At 33.5% G+C, this 12,750-nt stretch overlaps 1 protein-coding gene and 1 pseudogene across 7 annotated transcripts in view; one reads left to right on the top strand and one right to left on the bottom strand.

The window, feature by feature from the left end:
* The window catches only part of DMD (dystrophin), a 2,504,498-nt gene that overhangs the window by 351,804 nt on the left and 2,139,944 nt on the right, over window positions 1–12,750 (top strand). The gene's annotated exons all lie outside the window — the stretch shown is intronic.
* LOC138142793 (very-long-chain enoyl-CoA reductase pseudogene) lies at window positions 10,493–12,573 on the bottom strand (annotated as a pseudogene).

Here is a 12,750-nt window from a genome sequence, read left to right as displayed (position 1 = left end):
AGACTTTCAAAACATGAGACAAAATTTAGTTATCTTTATCTTTTAGTTGCTCAAAGTCTGTCTAAATAATGACAGAAAAATAATTTGTATTTATTCCTACATTATTTCTAACTTATCTTTAAAAGCACTTCAAAGTTTTCAGAATATTGTACATCTATTAGACCACTTAAGCCTACCTATAAACCTATGATTCAGGCATTACATACATAATTATAACAATTATCTAGATGAGAAGCCTGAAGCTTACCTGGAGTCACAAAGCTAATAAGTAACCCAAACAAGATTTTAATGTCTTCCTATCTCCAAGTTTATCAGTTAATTACTATATGCACCTAAGTGCCAATGCAAGATCATCTCTATTTGAACATTCCTAAAAGTATCTCTATTAAAGGTAGCCAATAATCTTTCTGAAATCTTAGACATAACTTAGCACAACCTAGATCATCAGGAAATTCATGGTGCTTTGTTGTCATTGTTAGTTATCTCTAGAATTGGTCATCTGTTAAAGTTCTGGAAGTTTCCTATTATGCAGGTATTAAAGTTCTCCAAGAGCAAGTTAACACATTTCTAAAGTTTTGTAATTCATACAAATAAAATAACAGCACCCATTCAGAAAACAAACTTCATATTTTTTATAGAAAGGAAAGAATACATAGACTATTTTGGTTTATTTAAAAGAGGAGTGTGTTTGTGTGTGTAATATATAAACACAAACATGTCTTTTTTTCTCTATATACACACATATATTTATATTTACTGTTTGTAAATGTGAAACTTTAGGAGGCAATTGAATTATGAAAAACCAAATAGAATGAAATAAAAGGAAAGTTTTTTTTTTTAAAATGACAGTGAAGAAAGTCTAATTCATGGTGTTAACATTTTTCTTTTGTTACTAGATATGTTAGTATTAAGGGACAAATGTATGCAGATTTTCAGCATAATATTAACATCCTTTAGAAACATAGGTTATGTTCTATAATATAAAACACACTTAAAATTCAACTCAATAAACTTTTATTAGGCATATACCCTATACATTGCATTGTTCTAGGCACTATGGGAGATGCAAATTTTAGATTAAAATAAAAATTTGTCTTTATTGCGCCCTAGTTCAAAATGGGTATGTGATCAGCCTGTATCCATATCATTTTAGAATTATACAGTTGAGATGTTAACATGAATTCACAGGCATCTAAATCAGTAGCCCAGGGGGATGTTGTAAACTGAATATATCCTTCAGAACAGTGAGTGGGGAAAAAGTGCCTACTTTATACTTACATATAAATGATAATATTCATGGTTACAGTCATAAAAAAAAGAATTGTCATACTACAAAGAGTCTTTATGTTGTTTATTTTTGAATAAAATACTTTAACTTAATCAAAGTGTTCTCCATGTTGAGAGGTAATAGCATGGAGGAGGAAGGAGGCAAGAAGGAAGGGAAGGGGGGAGAGGGAGATGGAAAGGCAGAGGGGGAGAGAGACAGAGAGACAGAGACAGACAGAGAGAGACACAAAGAGAGAGACAGAGAGAAGTGGAGGGAATAAAGAAGGAGAGAATTTGTTAAGTACCATTATTATGTGCTAGGCATTCTAAGTCTTGAAGATACAAATAAAAGCAAATAATGGAAGTTCTTATCTCCAAGCAGGTCATATTCCAACAGGGGAAGAAAACACATAAAGGGAAACTGGGAAGTGGAATGTGGAGAGGGAAGAAGGATAGCAAAAGATTTGTGAACAAAGTGAAACATCCTTTGACATGGTCTAAAATAGTTGTGAATGTAGGAAATCTCCAAACTGGAAATCAAGACCTCACGTTAGAATAAGGCATCTGGAGAGGAGGAATATAATTCCAATTGTAACTGATAAAGTGCTGGACTTGTAGTCAGGAAGAACTGTCTTCAAATCTTGCCTCTGACATTTGCGAGGTATCGAAAGAATCATTTCTCAAAATCCTAGATGATTCGCTGATTGTAAGTTATAGACTGATGAAATAAACTTGATGAAATCAAAGATTCAATATATCAAATATATTGATATTCTCAATGTCATATTTTCAGGTCTTAAGAATGAAATATATAAAGCTTACTCTTCCCTCACCAGTGGGAAACTTGGTAAAGCAAAATCTTTAAGCATCTAAGAAGATTGCCACTGTCACCACTTTTCATTAGGATTAACATCCTCAGTTCTATCTTCAACTGATTGCTGTGCCTGAACTTTTCTGTTCTACTACTTGTATCTTTCACTAGTACTCTTACCTTATTAAATCTCAGAATATCTCCTCACACAACTATTCTCCATTGTACTCTTTCTGTATTTCCATTAACAATTTTCTAGCATCTGCCCTGAACAAAGACTTCTGAATTAGTTTTGCCAACATTAAGCCTTCCCTGCTTATGCAGCAGAAATTTGCACTGTTTATTTATATGTCCAATATAGAAATTTCACATTTAACAAGCTTATACAGCCATGTTGGATAAGAATTCAGTGGTTGACCTACTGTTTTATTTTATTTTATTTTTAACTACATTATCTGTGTGGTAGGAGAGGACATATTAACCTTTTCTGAACTGATTGTTGCAGTTAAAGCTTTGTTTTGTGTTTTTCTCTTCCCTCCTCCTTTTAATTTACATCTATTAATTTTCCTGATCTATTTAAACTTATAAGGGCAATTCCTATTTCAGTTCTATCAATGATAGTGGAATAAGATTGGGGAACAATATAGTACACAGCTAAGGGTGTGGGTGGGGGGAATGAAGATGAAGAAAGGAAAAGAGTTCACTGTGCCTGAATAATTCAGAGGGCTTCATTAGTTACCTCAGTGCATTTTACCGAGTTCCTGACTTTTATCTATGACTTATATAACATAAACCCTTTAATGCACAGCTTTTTAAATGTTACCTATACTTTTAGAAATGATTCTAAATATATCATTCTCCCTTTATCAACCCAAAGAAACATCCTTGCAATGCAAAAGAGAGGAGAAAGAGAGAGAGAAAGAGAGAAAGAGAGAGAGAGAGAGAGAGAGAGAACAATTCAACAGAACTGTTTACGATATCACCCAAGTATGAGAATATATGCCATATACACCCATAGTCCCCAGCCTCTTATATTTTCAAAGAAGGAAAAGGGGTCTATTTTCAGTGTTTTTGTTCTTATTATTTACATTGTAATAGTCCTTGTACATATTGTTTCCTAGGTTTGTTGAGTGAATTGATAATTAATTTATGAAATTATGAAATGGGGCTGGCATGACTGATTCTTTATGTGCTGTCTGGGAAAAACCACAATGGCAGTGTGTGTGTGTGTGGGGGGAGGGGTGAAGCTGAAATAACATTTAATAAGGCACAGACTATGTAGGGGCAAATTGCACATAAGGAACAGAGACAAGTGGTGAAAAGGGTGAAGGGAGAGATACAGAGACAGCATGAGATAGGATGGTGAAAGAAGGCAGACAGTTTGGGGAAGACAATAGGGAGCAGATGTGTCATTTACAAATGCGTGTATTGGAGTTTGGACCACTTGAATAGCAAGTACCCTTAAAAGATGGAAGAGTATTTAGGGGCAGGAATTTGAGGCCTCATTTTTATAGGGCTTTTGTGGGGCACAGATTAACTCTTATTCATACGACCTTGGGGATACTTTAACAACATATCCATGTCATTTCAAAGTTGTCAGTAAAACTTTTAAGTTAGCATGTGTACATCATCCTAAAATAATCTTAACATTTGGTATTCTTACATGTTAGAATTTACCAACTTTTACTGGTAAAGGGAGTTCCTTAAATCAATACAATCAGAGGCCCAGTTCCTATCCTATAATATATCATTTCTAAGGTTGCTTTGAGCATTAATATTTTATGATATCTTTTTAAAAAAGGGTATACTTATAATAATTAACTTTTACATATTGTGTTAAGCTTTACAAAGTCTTCCTCCCCCACATAATAACCTTGAAAAACAGGTAGTATATGCTGTTATTTACATTACAGAAATGAGGAAACTGAGAATCAGAGAGATTAAGCCATTTGTCCATTGTCACATGTCTAGTATTAGATTTTAATCGTGATTTCAATATATGTACTTACCTCAGGTCCAACAAACATCATTGCTTTTCTCTCTCAGAGTTATTATGAGTATTAAGTTGAAAACATCAAACAAAGTGTTTTATATAATTATTATCTTGTACTCAATTTAATCAATTTGGGTTCTATTGAAAGACAACAGTTCTCCTAATTTATTGGTAAGAGAGTAATGTTTGGAACACAGATCAGCTAAGGAGGATACAATCTGAATTACCTTAGCTGAGCCTGGTACCCAGAAAACCAAGTTTAATAAATTATTATCTTATGTGAAAAACAAAGGTTTTTAAGAGATATTGTATTCCAGAAACAAAGCTATTAGTTCACATTCTCTTACTTTTATGGCCCTTTTCTCTTGTTATTTCTAAAAGATGTTTTCCCAAGAGAAAGATATGAAATACATGTACACTACCAATTTTTTTTTAAAAAGATGCTATAAACCTTTGAACCTCTTAGATTTAACCAGTTTCCTTTGAGCCTTTGGGTATGAATTGTACTACCTCTTGTAAATCAAATAATTCCTAGAGGGGAGTCACTAAAGCAGTAGGAAGAATAAGAATTAATTCTGTGGAATTTATAAATGCATAGTAATAAACTTGTTCTAAATTTTGAAGAAGAAAAAAAATTCTTGGAATAATTCACAATTGATCCTACCAAGCAAAACAAAATCAGCTTTTAAGGATGATGTGTATGTCTAGATTTGCGATGGTGAAGAAATATGTTAGTATTTATTATTTAGTAGCAGTATTGGAAAAAAATTCATTGTTGATAGGCCATGGAATAATTTGGAATGTTAACTTTTGGAAAATAAAATATACACATAAGATATTGAATTATAATTACAATCAAAGGTATGCTCAACAACAAGAATAAGATTAAGTAGTATAATAGTAGTATAGTACTGAGGCTTGTAAACTATACAAATGTGACAGAACCTTTTTTTTCAGTTTAATATATAAAGTTTATTTCAACTTTTCTACTGAAAGAAGAAAAAAAAAGTCCTATTTTGTTGAAACTAATCAGACAAACATATCTGTATCATTCACATACAGATATTAGGTTAATGGCTTGCAAAATTACTTTTTTCTGAAAATAAAAGGAATATGGTAAATATACAAAACTTTAATTTATATATCTCTGTGCTTAAAGATCCTTATACAAATGCTCTTATGTGTTTTTATTATTCAATGAGGACAATTAAATTTTAAAGATATACTATTGTTCTAAATTATTTTTGAAATTATATTAAGATGAATATACAAGAAAAAAAGCAGTTGGCATTTTATTGATATAGGGAACTCCCACTACCAGTAAAAGTTAGGAAGTTTTTGAAAATCTTCTTAAGTATCTGCCTTGAACATTGAGAGGTTCACTGACTTGTCTAAAGTCATAGGGCCAGTAGGTGCTAGAGGCAGCTAGGAACCCAGCATTTCCTGGCAATGGTAGAGAATAAATTAGGAGAAAATAGGGAGAGGAAAAGAAAAAAAATTGAATATAAGATACTTTTGTGATAAAAAGTAATTGAGAAATGGCACAAGCCAGAAGCTTCTGAGATTGTCGGAATCATGATAAAAAGTAGTAGAATTAAAGTGATGAGCTGATAAAAGACAGAAGATTATGAGTCTTCATCTATCATAGTAAGGTTTAGTCAGGGTTGATATCAATTGAAGAAAAATAGTCTAGGACATTCCAAGTTAAATGATTAGAGGACCCTTTGCTTTTATGTAGTTGAGGCTCCAGAGTTTGAAAAAGAAAGACCTCTTCACTTAAAAAAGATGCCTCTTGGAATCATATTAATAACTATACATAGTAGGGAATTAAACTAAACAAGATATACCTGGTGAGATTACCATCTATAAGTCAAGCTGATTTCAACTGCCCCAACAAAAGTGGAATTTTTGGTTTTGGATCGAATCACAACCTCTCATGCCTAATTTCAATGTTATCTTGAAATTTGGGCTTTTTAAAATTCCTGACTAGATCTGTGTTGTCTTCCTCTGGTGACACATATATGCTGAAGAAGCTCTAAAAGTAGATTGCTAGAGGCATATGAACCCCTCCCCCAAAACAAACATAGAAACTCAACACTCTTAAGAATAAAAATGAAAAATAAAAACACTTGTCATTCACTACTAGAAGAACTCTTTGAGCAATTCATATCAATATGGAGAGTTGTAAAGGTCCAGATATCTTGGTCTCATGATAATGTTTTATTCTTCCAGTTATAAGAGAGCATATTTTTTTTCCCAAATGACATTCTCTCTGGGAGAACAGTGCCTGAACACACAGATGAGGAATATGAAATCTCTTAGGAATATATACTCAGTAGTACCTATGAAGTAAATAATAAAGTGGTAAACATCCATTTTGGGAGTTGTTAATCCCTAATATTTACTCAAAAAAGGAAACAAATATGGAATTAAAAGGCAGTCAGGAAATAAAGGCTCATGAACTCCCTTATCAAGATACTTGGGCAAACATAGACTTTTCCTATCATTTTACATTTCTAGAGTGGGAGGGAGAAATTCTCTCTATCTTTAGATTGCTATAGGCCATTCTGAAAGTCTCAGTGAATGAAAAACAAGAGAAAAAAATGTGTGTGGAATGTATGTGGGGAGAGGTGACACATATAACTCATTTTAATAAACCAGTAATCTCCTCCAGAAAAGGTACATTCTTCTAAGCCTGTGACCAAGCCCTCAGAAGGCAACCTCTGTCTCTGAACATCTATCAGTAATATCAGTTTTTTTTTAAAAGTCTACCTCCTTAGAAGGTACCCTTTAGATGTTATTTGAAATTCTATCAATATGGTTTGAGTTCTTTCAATTTCATCAGATGTCCCTTGATGACATCATATACCATTCTTCAATATTCATCCTTATTTCATGTGAAACCATATATCTTTAACTTTAAAAAAAATTTCTGGCATATTTGCAGCTTCCAACCTTTTTAGCAAAAATATGATTTCACTATCAACTGATTTGCAATATATCATAATAACATTTTATTATGCACCTACCTTCTATACAGAACTATTCTAGGTACAATTTAGATAAATCAGGATCCTTACTCTCAAGAAGCTTATAGATTATTAGGTATATATACTTGTAAGAGTGCAGCATATCTTCATTTTACTGAGATGATATCAATTTGGTTATTAAATGTTATATATAGAAGTAAGAATTTTCTACACAAAATAAGCAGGGATAGATTCCCCCAAATTTTGGAGGATTCACAGGGTCAAGCAATGAGCATAAATTAGAAAGAAACTGCTTTGGGTTGGGATCAGAAAGGGAAAGATAAGTCAGCTATAGCATTTTACGTATTTTAAGGAGCTATGATAGACTTGAAAGATAAAGATATGGGCAATTCTATCATATTTAATAGCACAATTCTCCCAACAGTTTTCAGGAACTTAAAGTGCCCTATGAAAGGTCTATCTTTTATGAATTGTTCCCATTCCATCACTGTTTTCTTATTTTCTATAGTGTCCCCAAGGGATTATAGACACTTTGATATTTGAAAAGCTTCGCTTCAGTTCTCACATTTTTTTTTTCATAGCTGTAACATTGTCTTCTTTTGATGGAGATCAATTCAAAATAAAATGACCTCTCTGGGATGGGTAAATGAGAGAGATAAAGAAGGAAATTAGGTAATATTAAAAAACAAAAATAAATCAGTAATAGTCCTTTATTAAAAAAAATAAGGAAAAGTGACAGAAGGTACTTCATGTTCATCTTTATTTATAAGTGGTAAATTATGAATGCCATAGACACAAATCAAAATAGATTTTATCTAAAATTCCAGTATAGATTGATTCTTACTTTATGGGAATTACAAATATGGGTATAATTTTGCTTTGCATTAGGAATTAAAAAATCTTTATTAGATATCTTTTTTTAAATTCCCTTCTTTTCTGAATACATTCATCTTTCCCTTTTCTCTAGTAATCCATTAATTATAAGAAAGATCAAAAAGAGGAGAAAATGCAGTTCAGTTAAAAATAGATATCAGGGTATTCTCTCTCTATATATATGTATACATGTACACACATATATGTGAATATATATATATATAAATGTCTGTGCATTTTTCCTACATGAATAATCCCCTAGCTTAGTCATTATAATGATGGTGTTGATAGTGTTAAATTTTTGTTTATTCTTTTTTTTTAAAACATAGTAATTGGTGTGTGCATTTTTCCTAGTTTTTTATTTCATTCAGCATGAGTCCCTATAAATCTATCAACACTTATCTGGATTCTTCTTTTTCATTATTCTTTAGGGTAAAGAAATATCTCTTACATGTGCAGAGAATATTTGAAAGAACATATTTAATGATTGTACAATCTATGAGCCACAACACTCTCATTCTTTGCAACCATAAAAATATTAATATGAATATTTTGACAGCTTTAGGATATGTGCCTATTGGTGGAATCTCTAGGTCATAGAGCATATATATTTTTTGTCATTTTGTCAGCAAAATTCTGAATTTCTTTCCAAAAATTGTATAAAATGAATTTACAAAAGCATTAGTACCTGTCTTTCCATAGTCCCTCCAATAACAAGTCAGATCTTTCGTCTTTGCTAATTTTCTAGACATTAGCTGAAACATCAATTTTTTCAGTTTGCATATTTTTAATATAAGTGATTTGAAGCAACCATTTATGTTGTTTATGATAGTTTTGACAACTATTTGTTCATACCCTTTGACTTTTAATCCATTCAGATAATGGCTTTTGGCCTTACATATTTATATCTATTCCTACTTCAATTTATCTTTCACCTAGCTGCCATAGTGATTTTCCTAAAATGTATGTCTAACTGTGACGTCTACTCATTAAACATCAAATTATCAACAAGATCAAATATAAAATGATTTGTCATTTAAAGCTCTATATAACCTGGCCTTACTCTATATTTCTAGACTATTTCTACTCTGTTCTCTTCCATACACTCTTGGATCAAAGCATGCTAATCTACTCTTGCTTTCACTAAGCACTGTATCTGTCTCAGAACCTCTTCACTGGCTTTTCCTCTTGTCTAAAATATTTTTCCTCATCACCTCCATTTCTTAAATCCCTGGTTTCCTTCAAAAGCTATACAGTACGGAAGACTTTCCTGGTTACCTATTGTCTTCCCTTATAATATTATTTTCCTGCTACTCCCTTTCTGTCTTGTATGTGGCGCAATAGACAGAATACTGGACCTAAAGGCAGTAAGAACTGCATTTAAATACTCCTCTGTTACTTCCTAGCTGTGTGGTCCTGGCCAAGTCACATACCTCCCCTGTGTCTCATTTTCCTCATCTGTCAAATGAGGATAATAATAACAGCTATTTCCCAGAAATATTTTGAGGATGAAATGTGAAAATTTTGTGAAGGGCTTAACAAAACTTAAATAACAATAATAAGTTTTCTCACCCATTATAATGAAATATCCTTTAGGTCAGGGACTGTTTTTGTCTTTCTTTTTGTTTCAAGTTATACAGCAGAGGGCCTGGCACATAGCATGCACTTAATTTCTGGGTGATTTATTCTTTGACTGATTGCATTGTTTTGTTAGGGTAAAGGGTTTTTATTTTTCATTTTCATGTAATCACAATTACAGAATTTTATATTTCTATAAGAAATACATTCACTGTTTTGGTTAAGAATTTTCCCCCTAGAAAAAGTTGTGACATGTACTTGATAACCTTACATAGTTTATATGGGATTTTTATGTGGGGGACATTTAGTATTCAATTAGCATTTCTATTTCAAATGTATTGTAATATATGATGTATGGCATATGGTATTTAACTAAATTCCTTTTCTGATGAACTGCTGTGGAGTTTTCTAACCTGCCAAAGTTTAGTTCTTACTCAACTAGTTTATGTTCTTGTGCATATCTAACTCTGGGATAATCAGTCTTATGATTCTTAATCTTATCTGTGTTCCACTAATTTACTTTTACATTTTTAACCCATATAAAGTAGTTTTGATGATGACTATATCATATCATAATTTAGAGCTGGAAGGTACTCTTTTCCCTTCACTCTTTTTTTTTCATTATTTTCTTTGAGGATATAAACATTTTTCTTCCAAAATGATTTCATTATTATTTTGTCTAGCTCAAAAAATGTTCCTTGTGATTTTTTTCAGAATTAGTATGTGCTTTATTCCTGTAGTCAGAAAACAAGACCTTCTAAGACCAGTAGCCCTCCTGCAGTGATATATTATGAGTCAGGAAAAGAGAGGAGGGCCAGACCCTCGGCCCAGGCAACAGTTGAACTGATCCTGGGTCAGTGTTGGGGGAAGAAGGGGAGGGTGGCGTGGGAGTCCTGAACCCCATCCTGGGGCACAAAATCAGGGGCTGAGAAGCTGCCCAATGATAATCTCAAAGGGGAGAGATCACTCCAAGAAGGCAGTTTAGGGGAGGAAGGGGATAATGGGAGAGTGTAGTGGGAGTAATTTTGGAACTCCTTCAGGTAGCTGTGATGCTTTCCATTGGCCCAGATGGTCAATTGGATGAAATGCATGAGGGAGAAGAGAGTCATTTAGAGGCATTAAGTCATGATGAAAAACCCAATCCAGGACCCTACCTCACATGTGTAATTGGGACATGACACCAGCAGAAAGAGCCACACATAGGGGTTCTTGGTCAGGTAGGGTATCTTCCAGGTCTTGGAACCTGCTGGGGCAGATTCCTCAGAGCCATGTGAGCTGGCAGAGCACAAAAATGCCAAGTGCAAGTTTCATCTGCTGACCACCATATATTGGGGGAGTGTAGAGAGGGTGGTTGATATGGTAGGTCATCCAGGGAGCAAAGCCCCAATTGTAGGTACAGTTCTTAAAGATATCATTCAGAGCATTGTCCCATGAGAGAAACGGTTGAACAAATAGCATCTCCAGCGAGCGCTTGATGTAGAGTGACCAGTACAGGCAAGATCAACCACATTGTGCTGGCTGGATGTGAAGTCATACTCGTAACTGTAGATAAAGGGTACCCTGAAGTAGAATAGTAGGAAAATGAGGAGAGGGCCAGCATACTCTGTCAGGAATACCGTCACCTAGCTGATTTGGACTCCCAGATCCCAGAAGTAAAGTGTGGCTGTGGTTCCCACAGGCAGCTTCTGCAGAATGTCTTCATCCTTCAAGGACTTGGCCTTAGGATTCAGTCACAGGGACTGCTGGGCATCATACCACTGGGGATGTTATTTTGTGAAGAGGTTATTTATCTCAGCAATGGTGGCATTGTGTTCTGCCTTATCCAGGAAACATAGCTTCTCTCTTGTCTGGCGTCAAGAATCTCCACCTCACCAGCTTCATGGCTCCCTCTTACCCATAGACCTCTGTGACCTTCTAGTTCACGACAATCACAGCTGAGCGCCTCACTCCCCTGCTCATGCCCAGCCTAAGCTACGAATGGCTCCCACCCTGTGAATTTCTTTACCACAGCACTAAACATGTAAATTATTTTTGTAGTATTATAATTTTCCTTTATATTGTCATGGCCTAAGTACAGTAAGTTGCATCTTAGAAAATTATCATTGATTTTTTTTTTTTTTTTTGCCTTTTGGAGGGCAATTAGGGTTAAGTAACTTGCCCAAGGTTACATGACTAGATTTTTTTTGTGTGTGTAGGTGTTAAGTGTCTGAGGCCAGAACCAAATTTGGGTCCTCCTGACTCCAAGGCCAGTGCTTTACTCACTGCGCCCCCTAGCTGGCTCCCCATTGATTTTTTTAAAATGTAGTTTACTTATGCCTACCTTTCAGTCATTGTCTGATTTAAGTGCTGAATAGTTGGGATAAATTGTTTCTTTTTTTTTTTAAGGAAAAAAAAGTATGGATTTGGGGGACCCTAAAGGAATTAGATTGACTCAGGGAGGTTTGTAAAACCCATTATAATATCTTTATCTTCTTTTCAGTGAGTCATATTTTACTCTTGTTATCAAAACAAAGGGATTTAGTGTACTGAATATTTAAAATGTAGCAGAATCAAGTATGTTCATGTTCTTCTTCATAATCACAGAATTTTAGAGATTAAATCTTTGAGATTATCTATTTTAACCACTTGATTAAATAATGTTAATTCTCCTAAGTAATAGTGGATTGTACCCCATCTTTTAAAAGTTCTTTAGGAAGAATACATCCTTTTGATTGGATATTTTGATATGATTTTAAGAAAAATACATTTTTCAATATGGCTATTGCCCTCTGTTCTGAAGTTATTATTCTAAGCATTTTATTTCATCTTTTCTTGTTTTTTTTAATATACATGTATATATATGCACATATACTAAGTAAATCTCTATATGTTTCTTTTTAATCAGCAAAAATTCACTTTCTCTCCTTTTCCCCTAAACCCCCAAATGAGAATAAAATAAATAATCTGTTACAAACATGTAAGTCAAACACAAGAAATTAATGCATTAGACATGTCCAAAAATAAAATCTCATTCTGAAAGCTGATACTTTTACCTCTCTAATGTGTGTAGCATGTTTCACCATTGGTCATATGGAATTGTGCTTGGTCATTATACTGAGTAGAGGTCCTATAGTCTAGTTTTACTGAGCTTGTTTTATTTAGGATGTTTAATAACATCAATATCCACAAAATGAACATTTAATTTCATTTCTAAATTATGTTCATAGTAATGATAAAAATGTAATGAAGAAGAATCTTGG

The sequence above is a fragment of the Petaurus breviceps genome, unplaced genomic scaffold, assembly GCF_028583685.1.
Source record: "Petaurus breviceps papuanus isolate PSGF00001 unplaced genomic scaffold, PetGlider_PUasm1.0 90603, whole genome shotgun sequence".
NCBI lineage: Eukaryota > Metazoa > Chordata > Mammalia > Diprotodontia > Petauridae > Petaurus > Petaurus breviceps.
The sequence above is the reverse complement of the archived record's forward strand: the minus strand, read 5'-3'. Positions and strand labels throughout refer to the sequence as shown.